We start from the raw sequence: 24,731 nt of genomic DNA, 5'->3' as shown, positions 1-24,731 counted from the left end.
GTGCATATTTCTTCTTTTTCCTATTTAATGGGAAACAAAAGCTAAACATTCTATTGCATTTAGGGCCGGCTCTTAGCTGAAGACTTGCAACAGAGCTGAAACATAATTGTACATCTTAGTAATCCTTATACTACAACCAACCAATATAGCTCAGCATTTAATCTGATGTTTTCTGTAAAAAAAAAATGTTCTGGCTTTCTTCACCAAATTAAACATGCAACGTAAAAAATAAATAATGGGAAATGTGTATGTTGGTTCGACAAAGCCACTTCTGCATCCAGGTGACATTTAGGAAGAAGTAGGTCTTAGGCATCATGGTGTACTGGTCACCAGAATCCCTTGATTATCATTAGGGGGATCATGATACACATGCAGGGTGACTCGTGCCATGGAACAGACTTGGTTGTAGCAAACATAGCTTCCTATGCAACACAAAGTAAGAGTGATTAAAGAAATGTTGGATATTGAACTAATTGTAACCCTGGTACAGTACCAGAGAAGGACAACTGCAGACTTTCATTGCAAGGTTTAGTACTGCAACAACCCTATAAAGCAATCCAATCCTCAGTCGAGAAAGAAGACCGGTAAGAATGGATGAAAGAGGCACCTAGTTAAGTTACTGATATGGAAAGACAATGATGGGGGTTGCTGCTCATTAAAAACGCGCCATTCTTTCTATTTGTAACTACAAAGATGATAGCTACCACTGCCTTGCTACACTGGAGACAGGACCCGCACAACCCTTCCTTTCTGAAGTCTTACTCTAGCATTAGCCTGAAGTCCATGTCTATTCTGGAACCCAAAGAAAGAGAATTTGGCCAAGAACTGTGCACCACCTATTCTGTGATGTGTCTGAAAGATGATGTTGGGTGAGGGCCCTAGATATTTGATTGAGTAAATCAACTACCTGCAAATGTTTTAGTTCATATTATCCAAACCTGAATATTATGAAATACCATGGTTAAAAACACGAAAACTTATCTCAAGGGCCGAGGAGATCAGGACCCAAATCAAGATGTTAGATTTGGAGCCTCACTGTGCAAGACTGTTTTGCAATCTTGTGATACCTAATCCATGCTAAATGTAGTCTGATCGATTGGCAGAGAAAATGAACATTAACTGTTCCATATACAGCGGTGCTCAGGCTGCAGAGTATGCACAGCAAACATCCATGAGTCTCTCAGGGGCTGAAACCGGGTAAGGAGCCAAGCCACAAGTACCTCTACGTCAATTAGGGATCATTTACCATCACCAACGGCAACAAGACACTACAAAATGATGAATCACCTGATTACGTCTAATAAAAACACTAATAATAAATTATATTTCTTTCTGCTCTAATCCACCTATCCTGAGTAGGCAGAAGGTAAGTGCTTTACAATTACGGAAAAGTACTGGAAAACTGAAGACTTCTGAACTGAAAACCTTCTAATAATGCAAAAAACTATTAATAGATTGAGAAAGACAGCCAACAATACACATCCAACACCATTGGAACAGAAAAAGAGCACCATGCGATGCACATCCTGGACCTTATGGATAAGGATGTCAGTGACAGCACAAGAACCAACACAGACTCTGTTTCTAGCACTTAAAGAGTCCAAACACTGGGACTTAGAATTCACACGTCCAAGTCCAGGGATAAAACCGATCATGTCAGAGTCCAGGGATAAAACCGATCTGACGAGAAGCCTATTGTTAACCAATAAGTCGCCAGGATTAATCAGAGAAAATGACACAAAGGCAAAACAAAATGCACTCATACTACTCAAACGTTCTACTTTAAAATGTTTTCCACATCTTAGCATAAACTGAATTTAGTTTGTTTGTGGAAAAGCAACAAATTGAAATCATGCATCCTAATCCAACAATGTGCCGGTCAACAGTTTGAATTCACAGAATGTTCAACAAACTACACATATAACATGCAAGGCCGGTGGCTGACGGGGAAGTTGGCCTCTCTTTCTGTCCAAGATATCAGTGGGTGCCTCAGTGGAGAAATATATATTGTAGACTGTTAGATATTTGGAAAAACTTTTTCACATCAAACTAGCGGAGAGATTAACTTCTGCTGCTATATCTCTTTGAGGACAAATAAGAGCGCAGGCAGAAGAAAATCATTCATGGAGATGGGCAAAACATCATTGACCAGAGTATCCATATACACTGGAGTACACCGCTAAAGCGAGGACTCCGACCATTGTCCCCTTCCTCTCCAAAGCGATTACACCGACCATGTCCCCTTCCTCTCCCAGCAGGAAGAAAATCATCCTTCACTTACTTGACTGATTTACTGTTTTGTGCTGTGCTAGTTATTGTGCAGAACGTTCAAAACAACCATGTTCTTATATCTAAAACTATAAAAATCAAAGCGGTAATAACACTCCAAAAACCACTGCTGAAGCTAACATTCTTCCGTACTCAGGAACACCTACCCAGGCAACGCTATCCAAAGGGGATTCTTGGATGTACCAATAGCACTTTCTATACAATATATCCCACTCAAATCGCTTAGGCTACCCGACTGCTCCATTAATTATCGATATGGGTAATGCCCTAGTTTTATGGATTTGCAGGGGTGTCTGGTATATGCCAAGATTTTTTTTTTTTTTTTTTTAAATGCAAAGATGACACCGGGATAAATGTATCCAGTGTCAGTCAGCTGATGGGACTTTCCATTGCATTTTGGCTCCTTTCAATGCATTCATACGTCAAATGAACACACCTATATAACAATGGCGGAACGTATATTCTTCTCAACATTCAAGTCTCACATGCACTAAAGAAACAACCTTTTGCCACAAAAAGGTGTTCTTTTAAGTTTGGATTTCCTTATTAAAACAACCTTAAAATGCAAGTTGTTTATCAGGCGTTAAACTACTCATTTAAGAAAAGCATCCGTTTTATCCATTCCCTATCAGGTTTCTCTTGCTCATCCTACCTCTTCGAATGTACGCTGGAATCTCAGAGGCTGTGCAAGAGCTTTTGCTGTGGGTGTCATTTTGTCTTACGCCCCTGCTCCCTCGAGTCAAAAGTTGCGAACTCGTGTGTTGAGGAGACAAGAAAGCAGACATTTCGTAGAATAGAACTTTAAAACTTTAGTAGCATTTGAATCACACGCGGCTGTTCAGATGTAAGAGTTTGTTCAACTAAAATAAGCGATGGTGAAATGATGGGAAAAGTGGGTCTGAATACACTGTTCAATCTATATGCCACTCCATTGGCCAGACTGATAGGATAGCAAGGGGTTTCCTTTATGTCTACGTAACGATATCCATGTAATCAGGATGATGCATGGGAATTTAGAGCTCGCCAAATCAAACTTTCACAACTGTATGTTGGCAGTTCAGTGCTGGATTAATAATACCGTTCACTAACCTATGAGTAAGCACAGTTGTTGTTTGCAGGGGGCTCCCCTTCTCTCTCCTCCATTGGCTGGTGACCCCCTTTTAGGCTCTCCCTCCAACTTGCACCCATTGTCCGTAACTTGGCCATTATATAATTGATCATGATGTCTACTTTTCACCGCAAAATGTTAAGGTTACATCCCCCTGCTTCTTTTATCTGAGGAAACTCTCAAAAAAGATTTCCACCTCATCCTGCACTGCAAGCTTGATTCTGTATGCTCCAGGAAGTGGTTGGATTGCATCTTGCTTACCGCAATTCCCTGTCTCTGGGACTTCCTTCCAACACCTTCAGATAAAAATGATCCTATTTCTAATCTGCAGAAACTTCAGAGATAACTAGTTACAGAGCACACCACTTTTATGAGTCTGCCATAAGGTTTTCGAAAGGCGTTAACTTGATTTTATCAGGGAGACTGCCTCCTTATCAACCTGCTTGCAAACTTTGGTCTGCTTATCTCAGGACTTTGACCATTCCTATGATCAGAAACACCAGACTGGGCAGCTGATATTTTTCTTTCCTGACTGCAAAACAATGAAATCCATACCTACAACTCCTCAACCCACCACTGACCACTGCAGGAAGAATCTAAAAACCTGGTTGTTTACTACCACTAACCACCAGTATTCTTCCAAGTGAGAGGATGCCCTAACAGGCATCAGCACACTTTACAAATTAGAAAGAAAAAAATTAAGTAACCAAGCTCAAGTTCCCACTTTTGGCTCCTCATCTGTACACTGTCATTCCAGTGATTTGCACTTGATTCATATTGGATTCCAGGCAGGATAGGAAATTATTGGATGAAAATAGGAAGTCTGCTCTAGTTTACCAGAAGATATGTCGCTGAATTCATGTAAGACTTCCCATAGGAAGATATGCCTTATTAATATAAGACAGGGTATTCTAACAACCATTAGAACTCCATGGGCGATGTGTGATTTAGACTAATGTTCTGCAGGAAACAAGTATGCATATGTACTATGGAGCTTCTACAAGATGTTTGCTTCCCCATTAAAAGTTCCTAGAATGGTTCTATGAAGGAAAATAATATATTTCAGCGTTTTGGATGAATATTTTAAATAACCGGATTATGATGACCTGAACTTCTTCAATGTCTTCTGGCTGGTCTATTTAAGAGAAGACTGCTGAGATCAGCAGGATGAGGCTGGGACGTCTGGGGCAGGATGATGTGATACACTTCACATTAAGTAAAGCACCACACTGCCTTTCTTCTATGTTTCACAAAATGATGACTAGATTATCTTTTAGACGTGTTGCAGAAAGTCCACAGAGATAAATAATTCAACACTAAACTGACTGCCTCCTCTAAAAGGCAACAACCCACATGACAATGCATGTCTGAGAAATAATGACATACGGCCTGCAATGCCTAAAAATAGGAATACGGGCAATGCCTGGAATTGAGTGGGACATGTTTGGTTAATCAGAGAAAAACGCTTAATAGGTTGTAAACAAACAGCCTCCATTACACATGTTGTGATTATATCTCGTTGGTGATGTTACTATAAATTAGCATCAGACTTCCCAAGCCAGAAGCATTTCACTACTCTTGGGTTGACACACAATTTAATGGCAGAATACCCAATCAGCCAACATCTAGAATGAGCTGCTTTTCTTTATTATATAAAATCTTACGGCACTTCACAGATCTGGGGGCTTTTCCTGAATCTCCATGCCTCCCCGCGGGGAAAAAAACACTGATTTGCTAAAGGGTCAAGTACATTCCATGGCCCTGAAGAGTAACCCTTTCATTTACCTTGCAATGACACCAGGGGTGAAAAAGGAGAAAAGATGAAGGTATGTAGGTTAAGTGCCGAAAGACTGTGGGACCAAGGTGTCCTTAGGAGTGGGGGTGGCTTTGTCTAGTACCTTTATGTAAGATTTTAAGAGACACTCCACCACTGTCCAATACGTCATGGGGTCATACTTTAATATTATACTGAACTGCACTTTCACAAGGCATATTTTCAACAAGACTTTTTCAGCCTCTATCACATCATAGCTTTGGTCACCTCGTTTTTCTTTACTCTCCTCTTCTCCTTGCTTTCACCCTTCACTTACTCCATCATTTTTCCCATATCCACTTAAACTTGTCTTTTCAATTTCTTGTTTCCCTCTCTTCTGCTCCTCTGGCGTTTTCCTCTACTTGTTCCTGCCCCTTCTCTATTAGTTCTACTTCGCTATTTCTTTCCTCTTTCCTCCACTCTCCCCTACTAATCTTTTTCTCACATCGTCTCACTTTTCTCCATACTCCTCATTCCTATTTATTTCCTCTACATTCGCTCACCTCTTTTTCATTCTCTATCCTCAACTTCTTTCTCTACAAACCAGTCACCTCCCTCACATGCTCTCCTTACCTTCTCCTATCCCCAACTTTCCTCACTCAACGCTTCTATCTCAATTCAGTGTTTTCTATGAGTCACCACTTGGGATTCATTACACTCCCTCTATGTGTACAGTGTCTATGTCTTGGTTTCTTCCGTCCGTAATCAGGCCCTATCCATCCTCTTTGCTTATTTCCAACTCTCCTTACTCCAACTCTCCTTGCCTTCCTCACCATCTTCTTATGTTTCTGATCTCTCTTTTCTTTGCTTTTTCATCACACATCACTCTCTTCACACACCTAACTCCTCACTGTCCTTTCCCATCAACCTTTAAAACTCACTGTGCTTATCTTCCTTTTAATGGTAATTGTTTTCATAAGCTATGTGTAATACAGAGAGAAGTGTACTGCTTTCCTTCCATAATGAAAGTCTGTGTAAGTGTTGTGAAGCAGGTCTACAGTTACACTCCTTTTACTCACAACCATAGGAACGGTAAACTACCGATCTTTTAAAGTTACCGGCTAACCCAAGTATATTCGCAAGATCCCCTCCACCTAAGAGCAGACTGAGGAAATGCTGTCTTTATTGATGAAAATATACCAGTAACTGTAGCTAAAGTTATCCTTTAAGTGGACGACTCCATTTAAAATGATATGCTGCACCGGATCCTTACAAAATCAAGTAGCAAACGAGCAAGCTAAAGTATAGAGAAAAGGGGCAATATTTAGACATATGGCATTGTCCAAACACGTTTTTGTATGTTACTGTATGCATCTTTTCTGGCATGTTTGCAACATCTGACCTGAGAAAACAAAAATGTCGTCTTTTGTACTTTTTCAAGGCTGCAAAGACTATATCAACATAAGAGGTCTAATTTTGCTGCTAACAGGACTTCTTGTTTGATCTCCGATTTCAACCAAAAATGGCCCAGGTATGTTTTCTTTGCAATAGTGTGCGAACCATAAGGAAAAATAAAACAAGACCACATGGTACCTGGTCAGGAGAACAGGAAACCCCTATTTCTGGGTAAGGAATTGTAATGATTGCAAAAAGCAGAACCTTTCTTTTGTTCTGGTGAAAGAAAGGCCTGATAGGGACATAAATGCTTCTCTGGGTGATTCTGATCCATTATATGCGGCCTGGCTATCTGCATGCCTGTGGGGTCTACTGGGGCACGAGGAGTCAGATGGCCTGAGATGGACTACAACTTTAGAGGGTGTGCGTTTATTTCTTTAAACAGTCAGACATGGAACTAACCCAACTGTGTTTGAAACTTTATTTGTAATGCAAACAAACTTCACAGGCCAGGCAACTAGGTGGAGGCACTAGGGGGTATCAAAGGTATGAATTAAGTAAAGTGTTTTTGATTTTTTCTGGGGCTTCACCCTCTGAATGTGTTGTGTCCTCTTGTGAGGCAAGAGCACTGAGGTGACTAGATGGGCGAGCACATAGCTGTCCTTTAGTAAATTGTGTAATAATTATGTTTATTATATTTTAGGTGCGGCTACTTGGTTTGTAGGAGTATAGAGTGGGATGTTAAGTAATTAATGATTAATTTATTCATTATTTGATTATGTAAATTGTGCATTAATCATATTTATTAGTTATATTTAAGTGCGGGCTGCTAGATTTGTAGGGGTATAGTATGGGAGGTTAATTAATTTAAAAAAATGATTATTAAATTGTTTAATAGTCATGTAAACTTTGTTTTTGATTTTATATATTTTTTTAGTTAATTAATAATGTTCATATTAAGAATTGTTTTTGTTATAAATTAATAGGGTTATTCAAATATGTTATTCGTTTCAAGTGTAGTACTTTCCCTACTGTTGCTTAAACTTGGGTGGGAATAGTAAATGTAACACCTCCGAAGTCCAATACTTCCCTACTGTTGCACAGACTGGAGTGGGAATAGTAAACATTCCCACTCTGAATCCCAACTCTTTCCTTACTGTTGCACAGGCTGGAGTGGGAATAGTGAATGTAACCCCTCCAATGTTTCCCCTGCTGTTGCACAGACTGGAATGGGGATAGAAATTCTTTCCCCTTGGAAGTCCAATGCTTTCTTACCGTTGCGCAAACTGGAGGTGAAATAGTAAATCTTACCTCTCCAAAGTCCAATACTTCCCCTATTGTTCACCCATTTGGAGTGGAAACAGTAAATGTAACCCCTCTGAAAGCCTGTGCTTTTCCTACTGTTGCATAAGCTGGAGTGGGATTAGTATATCTATTATTCCTAGACTCCAATACTTTTCATAATTATTTTTTTTTAATATATGTTTTGCCATTTAGTTCTTTTTTTCAATTTTATACTATATATTTCTTTTTTAGAATCTTTTTAGTAAATGTTTTTGGGGGATTTTACATTTTAGTTATTTGTTTTTAATGTTTTGCAAGTGAATATATATATATATATATATATATATATATATATATATATATTCACTTAAAAAAAAACATAGGTTTCACACACGTTATAGTTAGCTGGACATTTCCCTCGTAAAAAAACAATGAAATTCCCCCGTTATAGTTAGTGCAGGCAACTATAACTCACGCGACCGCAATCCTCTGCTGATGACGTCAGATATTACATCACTGATTACATATGTGTCTTTCTGAAAAATAAATATTTGTAATATGTATAGCTAAAGATTAATGGAAGAAGACATGGGTAAATAGGTGTCTAAATACAGTGATGTAATATCGGACGTCATCAGCAGAGGATTGCGGTCGCGTGAGTTATAGTTGCCTGCACTAACTATAACGGGGGAATTTCATTGTTTTTTTACGAGGGAAATGTCCAGCTAACTATAACATGTGTGAAACCTATGGTTTTTTAAGTGAATTTGCAAAGTTTTTTAAATGCTAATTCCTAACTATAACGTGTGTGAAACCTATGGTTTTTTAAAGTGAATTTGTACGTTTTTTTAAATGCTAAGTTATGTATTAATTCATATATTTTTTTTCCTTCAGGTTTTTCACCGTGCGCGCACCGTGCGCGCGCTGTGGGCACTCGGTGTGCGAAGCGCACCGAGCACCAACGATGCGTTGTGCGTGCCGTGCGCGCACGGTGCACGCACCCCGCGCTTTTTCGTCAAAACAATAAATGTTTCTTTCACCCTTGGGGGTCCTTCAGTGACCCCCTGACAAAGGGTAGGGGGTCAGGAACTGTCCACCCTGCCCCCTTTTCACGTTCTCCACCTTTGTTTTTCACTGCCTCAGACTGCGAGAGACAAAATGGCGGCCGACACTTCCTGATTTCGACCGATTCGAATGTTTACTAACATCTAACAACCAATCAGAATTGCGCTCGCGCACGTCAACGTGCGCACACTGTGCGCGCACGGTGCGCGCCTATAGCTATATATATGTACTTTTAACTGAAATTTTCTCAGGAACTACTGAACAGATTAACTCCAGATATTCAAAAGGCACATCCCTGACCTGAGGACTACCACTCTGCCAAATTTCAAGTAATTCTGTTCAGCCGTTCGGGCTGTACCTTGGACTAAAGGTCCCTATGGAAAAATGCATGGGGAAAATGCGTTTTGGGACCCCCCTTTTTTCTCGGCCCCCGCTTGACTAATCACCCCGAGACTTTCAGGGTAGGAGCGAAGCGGAGCACCCCACCTATTTTGAAAAATTCGCAAGGATTCGTCAACCGGCGCCAAAGTTATTCAAAATAGAATTTTCAGATTTCCTATGGAAACACGGTCCTAACTATCTACTGGCGACCGCCAGTAGATTATATATATATCTCCAAAGAAGAACATCACGGTAAGGACATAGAAACGGCACTCCAGTTGAGGTAGCTTGAAGCTTTTGTATTATAAATTCATCCAACCAAGGAAATGTCATCTAAGCGTTTCGGCTGACAACTGCAGCCTTGTTCACGATATATCACACACACACACACACACACACACACACACACACACACACACACACACACACACTTTTCATAATAGTAAGCACAAAATAACCCAAAAAAGTTATATAATGTAAAATATTAATAGTATTACATGTTTAATGTCTATTATATCAATGTTATACATTAAAATATTTAAGATTTACCATTTTAAACTATATGTATTAGAAAACAAAATTGTTGTATGTTTAACATTTTTGTATGTTTAATAATATTAGTGTGAAATGATATTTTATTTGATATTTTTGTACTTACCATTATGAGTAAAAAGAGACGATACTTATGTAAACGATGTTTTTGACAGAATATTTTTGTTACGCAATATTATTGTTGTCAATACAATGAAGGTTGCACTGTGTTTTGATGCTCCCAGAAAATATACACATTCATTTTAAAGCTCTGCAGCTTTTAAATGAAACTGAAATCTGAGAACATGCTACTATCCCTAAGAAGAGTAACCACTCCCCATGAAGCTCGACAGTTATACCCAATGCAAAACGGTCTACGGCATCCTAACCAGAAGCATGGGCCGTATCCGTCTCATTGGGTCAGCGAGGAAATAACTTATCAACAAGAGTTATTTTGGTACTAAAGAGGTTTCTGCACACCAACGTGCAAGTTAGGCATGCAAAAAGGGGCCATATGATTGCAAATCACTCATCTCGAATATCAGTAGTATTTTAAGAACCTACGTGTACCCACGTTTTTAAGAACCTAAAGTGTACTTTCAAAAAACTGACAAGCAGATATTCCAACCTCGTAAATTTAGTGCTGGGGGAAAATGCCTGTGAAGTGGCCAAGCTAAATTCAGGGAATGCCGACAAACAAGGTTGCAGTTATTCACAAACCTTTTGCATGGAAGTTCTGAACATGAAAACACTTGTGAAGTTACTCTTAAAAAAAAAATATAGGAAACCAAAGTATCTGTGCTGTGTTCCAGGGTGGAAATGGAAAGGATAAGGGGCTGTACATGTTATGGGCTCGTAGGGAAAGAGGATTCAACTGTGGGTGAAATATTTACATGCAGAGTACAAAAAAAAGCTATATTTGCAAATGCTACTACTGCCGTAAATAATCAGTTGGACTCTCTGCTCAGTGGAGAATCTGCTCAGTGGAGAATCTGCCTAACCAGGTATTCAGGAGGAGTATTCCAGGCGACATATGATTGTTGAGGATTCTCAGTACTTCCCAGTCAATCACAAGAAGTTTGAAATCCACTTCAAACATAAGAGGAAACCTAGGGGATAGAGGTCCAACCGTTTTAAAATAGCACTGTGAATTGGGCACTGTTCATGGGGACGAATATGCATAGACAGACCCCATAAGAGCACCATCTTTGGAGGAATGGAGAGGATGCCTTGCATACTGGACGAGTAGGGGGAACGCTATAGGTGTCTCAGGTACACGTGCTTCAAAGTCTCAAGGAAATATCCCTCATCCTTTCAAGGAACTATACTTTAGCATCTCAGGGAAACATACCTCAGAATCGCAAGGACAAAGTCCTTTACTCTCTCTAAGGACTACATTTTAATGTCTCAGCTTCATATTCTTCAGTAATTGAAGAAACAACTGTCAGTAACTCAATTAAATAATTTCGATGTCGGTTTTTTTACCGTAGTGACACAGTAAATCACTACTTATAGACCAAGTAAAATCTTCTGGTAGCTTACCACTGAGTGGCATGTACAGGAGTCAAACATTCCACTGTTGCTCAGCTTAACGCTGCCACATCACTGATATTTTTATCGCTGAGAAATGCCGCTGAGGTGTTGGTAAAATATCTCCCTGCACCAGAGCAAAACATTTCCATCAGCACACAACTGAACCCCCAAACTTGGTTATATCTCTTATTTTCATTTCTTAGAAATGGCAGAAGTGCTATATAAAAATACTTTTTTTTTTTATGATCACTCCACATGTTGGTGAAGTATGGGCCAATGTATGAGTAAAATAACAAACAAATGAGTGCACGGTCTCTACACTTTGGTTCAACATCTTCCTGCAACTGAAAGAAAGTAGATACTACCACTGGGTGAATCAACTGGACATCCCATTCGAAACATCGATATTCTTGTGAGTTCCTATGCCTCAGAGAAAGAGGACTCTACAGGTCAGTGAAAAATCCCCTTATAGACAACTGAACCATCTTACCACATAAGTTGTTCCTCTGAATTTTAGTGAAACTGCTCCCTTTATCTTAAACTCATGTGATATCCCCAGTGCTTGATTAAAAAAATAAAATGCGTGCCATGGCCATCGTCAGGAGGAGATCAACGCAGCTTGCAGCACACATTGCCCCTGCCAGAGTTGCCCAGAATAGTACCAGCACAACTACTAACCATCATACTCCTACAAGTGTGACAATTCCGACTATTCCATGCCCCAAAGGTTATAATAATGGCTTAGGTAGCAGGTAATAGTAATTTTCAAAGTATATTGAATGAATAAACAACTGTTGTATTCATCTCTAAATTAGACAGACAGTGCCATCACGTGGAAGGTTGTCGCATGGCTGATGCGGACAATTAAATGCCGGTGCTGATCGCCGGAAACCACCAGCTCAAATTAAGTACTGGATATCCCCCTATGGTTGTAATCGGCATTTCCCTTCATTTTCAGTGGCAGATATCCCTGCCCTTCTGTTTATTATACCCCTGTGGCTTAGTTAATATTTTTGTGCAGTCCATTACTTTTTCTTATACCACCATTTGATTCTGAGAGACTGTGCCAGTGGGCTCGAAGAACCATTACATTTATTAAATAAACGTTTTTAAAGAGAATAACAAAAACTGCACTGAAAATAAAATGATAAAACTGGAGAAAAAAAAAAGGAAAACTCTGACTGGCCTACAGTATTCTCCAGCTTAGTATATCATTTTGCTTCATTGTGCTTAACAAGATGTGCACTTACCAAAATATGCCAGATCTTCGTGAAAGGGGTAGAATGTTTGCATTGTTCAGCATTCTGTCCATCATTTGTTTCTTTTACTTTTGTCGCCCTAAGTGGGAAGGGTATACCCAGACATGGGTCCTGTGCTCACTGCACAACTGGATTCAAGCTAGCCTGGCTGATGAGGGGTGATGCCCACAAAACCAGTCCCAGGATGCTTGTTTCTGGTCCAGGGAGGACCTGGCTTGGCAGGGTCAAGACTGAGTTGCATATGGCTGGGTCCAAATTTCGGTGGCATGGTGAGCAAACAAACGATGGATTAAACCCAGATCTTTGTGACTGGGGGTGAATATTTGCATTGTTCAGCCTTCCGTCCAGCACTGCTTTTTGATCTTCACAAAAAACTCAACAAAAACGTTCACCAGTATAAAAAGAGCTTAACGTGTGACAATCAGCGTAATATGACGTGACTGATATCCGCTTCTGGATTCTACTCAGACTTCCTACGTTTTTTTACTTTTTCAAAGCAAAGAACTCTTCCTCCATCACTAGGGGAGGGAGAGGGGGGGCTGGTACACGGTAATGGTATAGCTAATGCTTTTTTGTATTTGATTTGTTTTGTGTGTCACTTGGAGCACAAATGACTGCGGCATAGAATGTAAAAATGACATGGGCCATTAGAGTTAGCACTAAGATTATAATAAAGTCACCTATTTTTTAAGTTTAGTGGTGACTCATCAAACTGATATGGTCAATCTAATGATAGATCGATATCTTAAATATAAAGACGTGAGCTCAAAATAGATCAATCTCTTCTTGTGAATGGAGAAGAGACTCAGACTTTTATATGTTCACCTAACTGTTACAAGAGTTGCAAAATTTTATTAAATTGGGAGTTTACCAGAGGCTTAACCAGCTCCCCCACCTGTGATTCTTATTCTACCTATTCCTTTGTGGTTAACCCATGTGGACCCACAGTTGATTAGTGTACTGTAAAATGCTTGGTGTCTCCAAGACACAAACTGTGAGTCCTGGGCAGACGGCTTGGATTGCTACTGAAAATACATTAACATTCCTACACACAAGAAAAAAACCATGGGTGGAACATCCTTCCGATTTCAAGCAGTCAAACTGGAATTCGCTACCCACACACATAAGATCCGCTGACAAACTCCGGAAGATTAGTCAGGAGCTGGCTCTTCCCCACCTGACAACTATGTTCACCACACAACAGTATACTCCGACATGATAAATTAAGCTTTTCAGAGTACAGAGATAAAGTTGCTGTTATACATGTCATTGTACCTTTAAACTATGCTTCCTGTTCTAAGAAGATATATTTATATAAGGAGAATCACACCACAAGATATATGTGTATATTAGGCCATGTCATAATTGCTGCTTGTATTGTACATACACAGAGAGGCGTATGCCTGCTACTAAACCTTTAAGAAATGCCATGAAAATAATGTGCATGCTTCACCACCAGATAAATGTGACATCAGGTCATGTAAATAGTGCTTTCTCTATGCACATATCGGCATTTATATAGAGGGGTTTTCTCCAATCAAATAAACTTTACCAAGTGTCATGTGCATAGATTTAAAAACTAAGAACCTCCTTTCAACCTTTTTTGCATCCCTCCTCTCCCTGACTCATCCCAAAACGTTCTAACTACCATGGACTTCCAGACAGCCTTCTCAAACTTCAATCTCCTTTTTTCCTCATCTCATCCCAACTAACAGTTCAAAACTTTTATGAACAACCCTAAGGTCTTCATAGGCCTTCACAAAATTAGCATTTACTGGAGTACTCCATTGATCATTTCCTTTTTTAAAGGTTACACCCCTTGAAAACCCCACCCATGAACATTTACTCAGATCTTGTAAGATATGGTATTATAATTTCGTAGTTCTAATATTTTCTGACATAAATATAGTGGCCTACGAGTTCCAAAAATATCAATAATAGAAAATTTACATTGAACGGGATAGTATTTTTGTAAACAAAATTTGGGGCACAATAATTATGTCTGACTATTTCTGTGTAGATGATATTCAACATCATACTTCCAAACATCAGAAAAACGTTTGTGACTTCACTTAAGCTTAACCCTGTGGCTTTCTGAACCAAGTGAAAGATATATATAAATATATTACAACTTGTTCAAGAAGGAAGTCAGGCTTACTCTTGAGATAATTCCTGTTATACCTGGCATTCCTATGGTGGTCTTCCCTCAATCCTTTTGCTTTTTACCTTCACGTTTTGCTGTATCATTTTGTTGCCCACAGGACTCCGAGCACTTTACCACTGCTAATCAGTACTAAAGTGCATGTGCCGATTCCCTAAACATGTGCGTAATTGGTGTATACTTGATTGACAGATTTAATGTACTTATAAGTCCCTTGTAAAGTGATATACCATAAACTCAGGGCCTGTAAGTTAAATGCTACTAGTGGGCTCGAGCACTGATTGTGCCACCCACAGAGGTAGCCTTTCAAACCTGTCTCAGGCCTGCCACTGCAGTGCCTGCGTGTGCAGTCCTACTGCCACTTCGCCTTGGTATTTAAAACTAAGTGCCAAGCCTTAAATTCCCCTTTTATTACATTCCAGTCACCCCTAAGGTAGGCTCCTAGGTAGCTTTAAGGGCAGGCTTCTATGCGAGTAAAAGGGAGGCCATGTATTGTTATATTTTGCATGTCCTAGTATTGACAAACAGCTACATTTGTTTTTCACAACTGTGAGGCCTACCACTCTCATAGGTAAACATTGGGATTTCCCATATACCTGTTTAAGTGGTGATTCCTGATCAGAGAGGAGTAGTGTTTTCGTGCATTAGATCTTTGGATTGATAATGACAAAATCCTGCTCACTGGTGAAGTTGGATTTAACATTACTGATTTAGAAATACCACTTTTAAGAAAGTGGGCATTTCTCTGCACTTACTGCTCAATGTGCCTGACAGCCTGTCTCCAATACACATCTGGGCTGGATGACAGCTACAGTTGTGCATTCCTTCTGGACAGCCACAACACAGGACACTCAACTGTATCTGCCTTCATCTGCATTCTGATGGGTCTTCCTGGGCAGAGAGGAATGGAAGGGGTGGGCACTTACACTTCAATAGGGAATGTCCTGTCTACACACAAAGGGCTAACTACCCCCATCAGTAGATTGGCACACAGGAATGGACTGAAAGGGATCCTTGTGCACTTTAGAGGGCTTTTTTGAAGACCCCCCCCCACCCCCACACAAAGGTACTTTTGGGTATAAGTACTGGGGCTCTGACCCCTTCAAATCAGACACTTTTTGGAACTGTAACCAGATACTGCTGGCTCTACATCTGCACAGTGCCAGAAGAACTGCTGTGCTACCATGAGGGACTTCCACCCTGCTACCTGCCTTGCTTTGCTGGCCTGATGCCTTCTAACTTTGGTTGTGCTGACCTAAGTGTTCTACAGATTTAAAAAACAAAGGTCTTAAAAGCTTAATACGGTTTGAAAGAAAAAAAACACAAAGCTCACCACCTGTGAGTAATTAAACTGTGTGTCTATTTCCGCACACATGGGCACAACTATCTGTCTGAAAAATGTGTCACCTGGAATGATACTGTAAATGTATACTAACAGTCAACCAGATATATAGGGCTTTCAGGCAGAAACGCACTGCAACCAGATATATAGGGCTTTCAGGAAGAAATATATATGGCTTTCAGGAAGAAATATATATGGCTTTCAGGAAGAAACACATTGCAACCAGATATATAGGGCTTTCAGGAAGAAACACATTGCAACCATATATATATATATATATCTTTCATAAAGAAAAACACTGCATATTCTTTCCTCAACTGCTCTTTCAGTATTCAGCCTTTAAAGAAATCAGGGTCAAACATCCAATCACAACATAACCATGTGATATAAACTGGACATTTTGTAGCTTTAAAGGCAAACAAAAAGCAGGTAAATTGGGAATACACGTGGAACTTAATAGACCTAATTAAGCCCGAGGCACTCGAGTGAGAGCTCTGTGTGGCGGCTCTGAACGCTGCCCTTTAACCTCCCTGAAAAGCACCTTGCTCCGAGAGAACACGGCAGCAGTCAGTTAATCATTAAGCGACTGTACCAATGACTGACTCGCACATGCCTGGCTGGCAGCACCTGTGCGCAGCAGGGAGGGGCGCGCGCAATCCTCCTATCAGGAAATTATGTCGGGTCTGCAAAATGGAGCGGCAAAGTTCAGCAATGTCTGCCTGACCCCCCTGATCTGTCAAGTCTGCAGAAACCTTTGGACCTAAGATTGGTGTTGGGAAACGACGTTGGGGGGGGGGGGGGGGGCTTGCAATTCAAGCACCTCTGTACAGAGTTAATGTCAGAATGGCATTAAAATGTTTAACTTGTGCAACAGGCGTGTCGCTAGAACACGACGGTGGCTTTTCTTTCAATTAAAAAACGAGAGTATACAAGTCACGGGTGAATCAGGAACACTGTTAAAGCTTCTACCATTTCCTAGGCTAACTTTCCTTGTTGGTTAAAATCAAAAAAGGGAGAAAAAAGATCGGTGAACTAAAGTGACTTCCACATCACTCACTAGTGGACCGTGTAAGAAAATGTAGCAGGCGCCTGGCTCGTCTAGGTGAACGCCAAGAGCACCGTCAGCGGGTGGCGCCATATTGCAGCTGTATACAGGGGAGCCGCAGCAAAATGTCATTTCGCCTAGAGCGGCAAAAATCCGAGCAACGACAGCTGGCACTCAAGGATATAAAACCGGAAAATTAATGTTTGCAAAACATGTTTGTCGCGAAATAGAAATACTTTTGGAAGCCATTAGTGCTTTCGTGTACAGCCTAAACTGTACATCGCGATGTGCCACTCTAAGGTTTGCCTCCAGCACGCCTCCGCCTTTGGTAAGGTGTGCAAACAAGATTAGATATACTGTTTTATATCAGCAATGTCATATATAATAAGTACATGGAAAAACAATCAGGTAAATTGTGTCGAAAAAATTTCTATTTAAGTACTCAAAAAATAAATAACTATGACTTTGACACAAGGCACCGCCCAAGAAAGTTTGCAGACGTCGTGGTTTCTACCAAGTTACAGATTGCTTTGTCCGGTTATCCATTAACAGTTTGCTATGAAATGTGTGATAGCCGCCCTTACCGAATCCAAAGTGAAAAAAAAGTACACGTTCACAGAAGGACGCATTCAAAATTAAGCAAGATTAGCCCTGTAATAACTGTAGGGTGACCAAAATGTTAAAGCCAAAAACCGGGACATTTCACAAAAATAGAAGAAGGACTTCAATTTTACAAGTATCAACAACATACAAAGTGATATTGAGTAAACTAAAGGTGGACGCAGGACACGGGCTACTTTGCTGGGCTGCCCTCTAAAGGAAGCTAATCACAAACATCCTGTCACATCTTTCTGGGTCTGTATCAGGCGATCATGGGTCAACTGGCTCTGAGTAATGCTAACAGCAAATGGGCCCTTGGAAGCAGTCATGGGTCGTTACCTTATCCCTTACTTCCCACAGGGGAAATGAATTCAAAACCGCATTACAAAAGGAAACCATCAAAAACTGGACATAATCAGAAAAAAACTCAAAAGAAGGTATACACCGTGCATCGTAGCAAACGAGATACATATATATATTTGGTATTAGTATTTTTATGGTTTACACGCCTTTAGAAAGCAAAAAAGGCAAGGCATGGCCTTGGCAAACTGGTTTGATGGCTATTTTATTTATTACAAAAAGCCAGACAGAAGAGGTTTAGAAATCCTTTTTAGTTTTAAAATGTGCATAACAGTAATATATGATTCTAATTTGTATGAAGAAAATATAATAAGAGCTTTGAATTACTGTAACAGTGTAACCTGAAGACACTTTAAACACAAAAAGAGGACTAAAAAAAATTGTAAAGGATAAAGAATTTAAAGAAAAATACACTCAAAGTAAAAACGTCAGTCTGCCAGTCGAGCGCTAGAACGGCACTTCTTTTTAGACGGATGTGCACATGTCTGGAAAACGCACTCTATCATAGTGCAAGAGTCAATGGCTAAAGTGGGATGCCACACTGCCCTATGCTGTAAAATGTGGTGGTTGGTGTGTTCAAGTGCCATTCACATTTTGTTTCTAAAGGATGAAGACGACTGACCCAATGCATATAGTTTTTTGATTTATGGTTATTTTTATATTACCTATCCACAAAAAAACATAAATCCACTTTGAAACTTACACTCCCTTGTGTCATTAACCAACTGTAAGAACTCTGTGTAAAAAACACAACAAATACACACAATACAAGGGAGTGTGTACGTTTGAACGTGGATTTATGATTTGTGCGGATAAATGAACCCCTAGGAAAGCCTTTTTTGGTGATGTGGTTAATCATGTACCCTTAGTTTGAGAGGTTGCTCTCTTTTGGTACTTTTTTTTTTAATGATACGAGACAGGCTAAACAGTTAAATCAATCTCGGAGCTAGGCCTAAAACGCACTGTGGTGCACAATGGTACGTTTCATAGAATTACAAATTCGAGTGCAGCCTGACTCAAAAGGAAATATAAATATGCCTGACCTGGAAGAAAAGACACTCCTCGACTGCCAGCGCTGCCTGAACTGTTGGGCACCAAAAACAACGTAGGGTCTAAGGGGATTTATAGACACAACTGATTAGATCCCCCCTAATCAGAAATTGCCAAAACCTTAATAATAATCCGTGGTCTAAAACTGTGTGCACTCTAGACATCCTGTCTAGCCTCTTCCAAGCAGCACACTACGTAGCCCTCTGGCCGCACTACCTCATCCAACATAACAACTCCCCACTTTAAAGATGCCAGCTGCCTGACCCAACGACAGCACCCAATGGCACTGCTTCCCTGGCACCCATGATCCATTCAATGTCAGAAACACACACAGCCCTGTACAGGACCAGATTTTCACGTTTTGCAAATGTACTTGTAGCCAAGGTTTTCCAACTATTTGTGCACGAAGTGCATGCTCTGTGGAAGCAGTGCAGGCTGTGCGGAGGAGACTGAAATGCAAGCCCCAAGAATGGCGCAACAATTTCCGAGCTAAAATAATTTCAGACACCGTGTCTGTTCTCATATCAGAAGCAGACCCTTCAAAATTGCTTATTTCCCCATGCGGGATGCACCTGCTTCCATCTAATTTCATATGCATATATTTAAATGAAAAGCCCTCGTTTCCTGATTCACTAAAAATACTCAAGTAGCACATTCCGCCCAAGATGCTGCCATGTCTCGGTTACTTGAACCGACACTCGACTTTATTTTTTTTAAAAAAGGTCAACAGCTCTATAGTCCGCTTTTGAGACACACATTGTATCATCTGCCCGCTCTGTTCCTCCCGAAATGTCCAAGCCTGGCCCTTCGACGGGCTTCAATGGAACTCCAAGAGATCTCATTAAGTGCATAACAAATCTCTCTTTAGAAAAATTCACGTTGGCAGGTGTGCGATTAACTCAATAGCGCCCACAACATCACAAATGAAACACCCGAAGCACAAAAGTAGAATTAAAACGCACCTTTTTCCTCAGCCTGACATGTCATTACCTTCGCAGTCCCGGGAGCTCGAGGTAACAGGTTAAAAGTCCCAGCAGCCGCCCGGCGAGAAGCACCTTCCCTCCCAGTCACGAGCTCTACCTCTTGTCCCACGGGCTCGCGCATCGTCATTGGCCGCAGGGCTGCGGACATTACACATTCCTAGGGAAGTCATTTGCTGAGGGCACCTGGAACAGGGCTGAGGGGGCGGGGCCTTGGAGGGCGGGGCAAAGGTGGCGAGCTGCCATATGTACAAAGTCGTAGAAGTTTGAAAATCGAAATCCTGCCTGGTACTTTAAATGTAGAAAAAACTTTAAGGACATGAAAGTGGGGCACAAGCTGCTTTGTTATTTTCAAACTGAAAGTGGTACAAAAAATATTTGTCACCCGCAATTCTAACTCGTCAGTTGGGGGCGGGACAGAGAGCCTTAACTGGAAAAAACAAACACCATCCTAGCACCAAAAAAAACGCAGAGCAAACAGTCAAACAGTATGCGCTACGGAGCAGATTAGATAAGGGGAGAATTCGTTCAGACTAACAATGTATTTTAGAAGAATTCGTTGGCATCACAACTTGTTTTTGGGGAGAATAGTAAGGAGGTGCAACCTTTTCAGTAAAAATTGTACACCTGTCAACTTCTAGATTTGTTGACTCATGTTAGGTCTCTCCTAGCTGTCGGTTCGCAAAAGGCCTTATGGACTATACCAGAAATTCACAGTGGTCTTCGAGCCAGCCCATTGCTTCATTGGTTTGCTGCCTTGTCACTAATGTCCTTGCTTCTTATTCAAAGTCTTTCCTTCTTGTATTTGTCCCTCCCCTGGAGAATATCCTCTTTACCATCCTTTTGATTGCATGGCTTATAGCATTACACTGCTCCCATTCATGGAACTACTTTTCGCCCTTCACTCTAAGCACTCCATGAGAGTTTTCGTGCTCTCCCTCGTGCACTGCTTTCCACTGCTCAATTGTCCAACCACCCTTGCACGCTCCATGTTGCTCCCTCCTGCCAATACACCCAATTCGTCTATTGTGTCATCCACCTACAACTTTTATTTTGCTTTATTCCCTCTGCCGCACCCCACATATCAATCTCCCCCTCCACCTCCTCCATAGCTGACCCAACCCTCCCGTCCTGACCCAATTTGTTTTCTTTCTGTTGTATTTTAATATCTTTTCAGAAGTCCACCAGCTGCCGTTCACTGCTGGACTACTATGTTCACTAAACAAAACTTTTACGCAAGTACAAATAGATTTTTTTGTGTGCCAATCCGACTGCCTTACACCATCTTGGAACAATAAATATAAAATAAATAAAAAGATGTCTTTATCCTTCAGTATGCACAGGCAATTAACAAAAAAAACCACTTACCTTATCAACGCGCCCCACGTCCTTACTCCATCTCTCCTCCGTCGGACTCGGGCCGAAACAGCAAACAGGAAGCACGCCCAGGCTCCCCTGACCAATCACTATGCCTATGCTGTGATTGGTCTGAGTGCCATGGTTCGGCACTCAGACGGAGACTGGGGACCTGGGCATGTTCTCTATGCAGGCTGTAATGCAGCCTGTGTGGAGAACATACAAAGCGCACATGACTGTTTGGCCAGCCCCAGAGGCCCGGCCAAGCATTCATGGGCACTTGGAGTGGGCAAACCACTCCTCCCCTGGCCCGACAGCAGAGGAGCCCAGCCGACAAAGCAGCTGGAAACAATAAAATCATAAGAACAACAAGTTATCATCATTTTATTTTTCCTTTCGTCACACTGCTTAAAAGCAGGGGGGGGGGGGTATGCTCCGCTGCCTTAGCGGAGTAGCGGCCACTGGAGCTAGCTCCAAAACACCTCGGGGTAATCATGCGTTCTAAAAGTTACTTTAACATAACATCCGCAAATGGTCATATCTTTTAGGGAGTAATTTGTTCCACTTCCTTGTCTTTCACTATGTTGCTGTTTGCTATTCTTACAGTCTAGACCTGGAGTGTCATGTAGGATGTGCAAACTTGAGTCTCAATTCTGTGTGTGAGGGGGTGGAAAGTATAATACTGAATATATATGTGGGGAGCTTTCTTGTTGAATGTTTTCGTCACTTGCTTCTATGTAATTCTATGAACGATAGGAAGGCAAAGTTAGCCTCTAACTGGGTTTCATATTTGTTTTGGAGAGAGATGGTGCGGATGAAACATCAATTTACCCACAGATTCACCATCCAATTTACTATTCAATTCACTATGCAATTTAGGAGCCATTCACAGTGCATTTGCCATATATACACACACTATGCACTCACCAATCAAGACACTGAGTCTGGCATCTAGATGACCCCTCTAGAAATAGACACAATGAGAAAGGGCTTCCTACCAGAATTGAATACAAAATTTCAAATGCAGCCACATCAAGAACTAGACAATACTGTAGGCAAAGCACCCCAAATCACCAACATTACAAAAGGTGACCTCCTTCAGGCAATACACCAGAGTGATTTTAACCACTTGACACAATACTCCTGCTGGGGTTTCAAGTATTTGACACATTCTTATGGATGAGGTTTCATGCACTGGACACAATACACTAGGTGGGTTTCCATGCATTTGATACAATACCACAGATGGGGGTATTGACACTTCTGTGCACTAGTCGTGACCATTGTACAGATACCTAAATTGGGATCTTTTTAATGTTATGAGACCAGTTTACAGAACGGGGAGGTGGAAGAGGAATCTGCAGTTCGATAAAGTCTCTAGTAGAAAGTGTGGCACCAAAGGTTAGCAACTTGTTCTTCCAACCATAGATTTCTCACCTTTTGAATAGATACCAAAGCAATACCTCCTAGGTGGTGGGTCCATTAACTGAATAAAAATATAAAGCCCTGAAGAACCGAGCAGGCAAATTGCTCTCCCTAGTAGACCTCATCATCCAGGCAATAACACCTTTTGTACTTAAGTAGTGACACTCACATAGCAGCTCGACAAATTTTAAGAGCCAGCACTCCATGTGCCAACTTAGTGGTAGCAGATTTGGCCCTGGCAGAAGGAGGCTGCAAGCTCTCAGGGGCTTATTTTTGTCCAGTGCGTAGCAGATCTTAATGGAGAGTGTGATCTTGTGCCAGATGGTCCTTTTCTGCACAGCCTTGCCTTTCTTTGCTCCAATGAACCCAATAAAGAGGTGATCGTTCACCCGGTGTTCTTTGGTACGATCCATGTAGAAGCGGAGACCCCTTTTCAGATCCAACCGGTGAAGTCTCTCCTACTACATAGAGGGGTAATGCGGAGAAAAGAACGCCGGAAGGTTGATCTTCTGACTTAAATGAAAGGGAGCCATTACCTTCAGAAGGAAGGAGGCTCGAAACCCCAGTACCAGCTTGTCGGGTAGAAATTTGTTTAGGGCTAGTTAACAGAAAGGACCTGAAACTTGCTGACCTACTGTGCTGATGTTATATCGAAAAAAAAAGACTGTCTTGAGAGTGAAGAGCCTGGGAGAACAACTGTGGAGGGGCTCAAAAGGCATGCACATGAGGAATATGAGAAACTAGTTTAAGCCCCATTGGGCATAACAAACAAAGGGAGTAACATATGTTGTAAACCTTTGAGGAATCGCATCAGGACAAATGCTCATGCCCAGGAGTTTGTGATACTATACTCTTCATGCCCAACCCAGGGACAGTAGGATGACTTGGACCCAGTTGGTCCTGATCTTCTTCAGCACTCAGGGCAGGAGAGTCAATTATATAGGGGTCCACAGTTTCACTTTACCCAGAACACGTCTTCAAGTGAGAGATGCCTTGAAATCTTTAACGTGCCGACATTGCACATTCTCGTGGTGGCAAAAAGATCGAGTCAAGGCTCTCCCCATTTGTGAAGCGCTCTGTGTAAGTGCCATTCGTGATCTGCAAGGCATCAACAGCTTAGTTTTTCTGCTCTGGTATTCAGGGAGCACACAAGGTGGTGCGTCACCCAAAATATTCTTTGCCGGTCTAGCCACCTCCAAAGATGCAAAGCCCTCCCGGAACCATGTGTATAACCCCTTAACCCCGCCCTGCTTGTACCACATGGCGGAGGCGTGGTCTGTGATCACCTGCACCAGGTTCCCTTTGATAGAAGGCAGGAAGGTTTTCAACAGCAAACGGATAGCTCTCAGCTCCAAAAGGGGGATATTGAGTCTGGCCTCCGCTGGAGACCAGACACCGGTGTCCTCCACCTCTCCCACCTCAGTAGCAATGCACCGATCACCACTGTGAGCTCTGGGTGGGGTAAAGATAGGTGTCTGCATCTGACCCAATCGCGCTCCTGTAGCCACCACTGCAGATCTTTTGCAGTCTCCTTCGATATCTGGACCAGATCGAAAAGATCCCTCTGCTGCTGGGCCCACTGGGACTTCAGATCTCATTGCAGAGCCTGCATATGCCATCTGCCATGCTTGACGAGCAGGATGCAGGAGGTCATCAGTTCCAGCAGATTTTTGGTATTACTCTTAATTAGGTCAATGAAAACAAAACAAAGCTACAACAGGTGATCACACGAAAGTCAATAACTGGAAACGGTGTTCATAATGATCAGGAAAGAGGTTGGTCACCCTAACCTGTGCAGAGATTTGATTTGAGTT

The 24,731-nt window shown here is 41.4% G+C and overlaps 1 protein-coding gene across 27 annotated transcripts in view; it reads right to left on the bottom strand.

Annotated features, from left to right (window-relative positions):
* Positions 1 to 24,731, bottom strand: part of RBM47 (RNA binding motif protein 47) — a 341,878-nt gene that overhangs the window by 28,196 nt on the left and 288,951 nt on the right. Inside the window, exon 1 of one of the 27 annotated variants that reach the window (XM_085642225.1) lies at positions 20,119 to 20,335. The exons of 21 other annotated variants lie outside the window; for them this stretch is intronic. The gene's annotated coding sequence lies outside the window, so the exon portion shown is untranslated. Of the gene's footprint in view, positions 1 to 20,118; positions 20,336 to 24,731 lie in introns of those variants that run through there. 5 more of the 27 variants (XM_085642221.1, XM_085642209.1, XM_085642217.1 and 2 more) reach the window with 5 other exon arrangements.

Source organism: Triturus cristatus, chromosome 2_2 (assembly GCF_964204655.1).
Source record: "Triturus cristatus chromosome 2_2, aTriCri1.1, whole genome shotgun sequence".
NCBI classification, from domain to species: Eukaryota; Metazoa; Chordata; class Amphibia; order Caudata; family Salamandridae; genus Triturus; species Triturus cristatus.
Note: the sequence above shows the minus strand (reverse complement) of the source record. Positions and strands in the feature narration are given on the sequence as shown.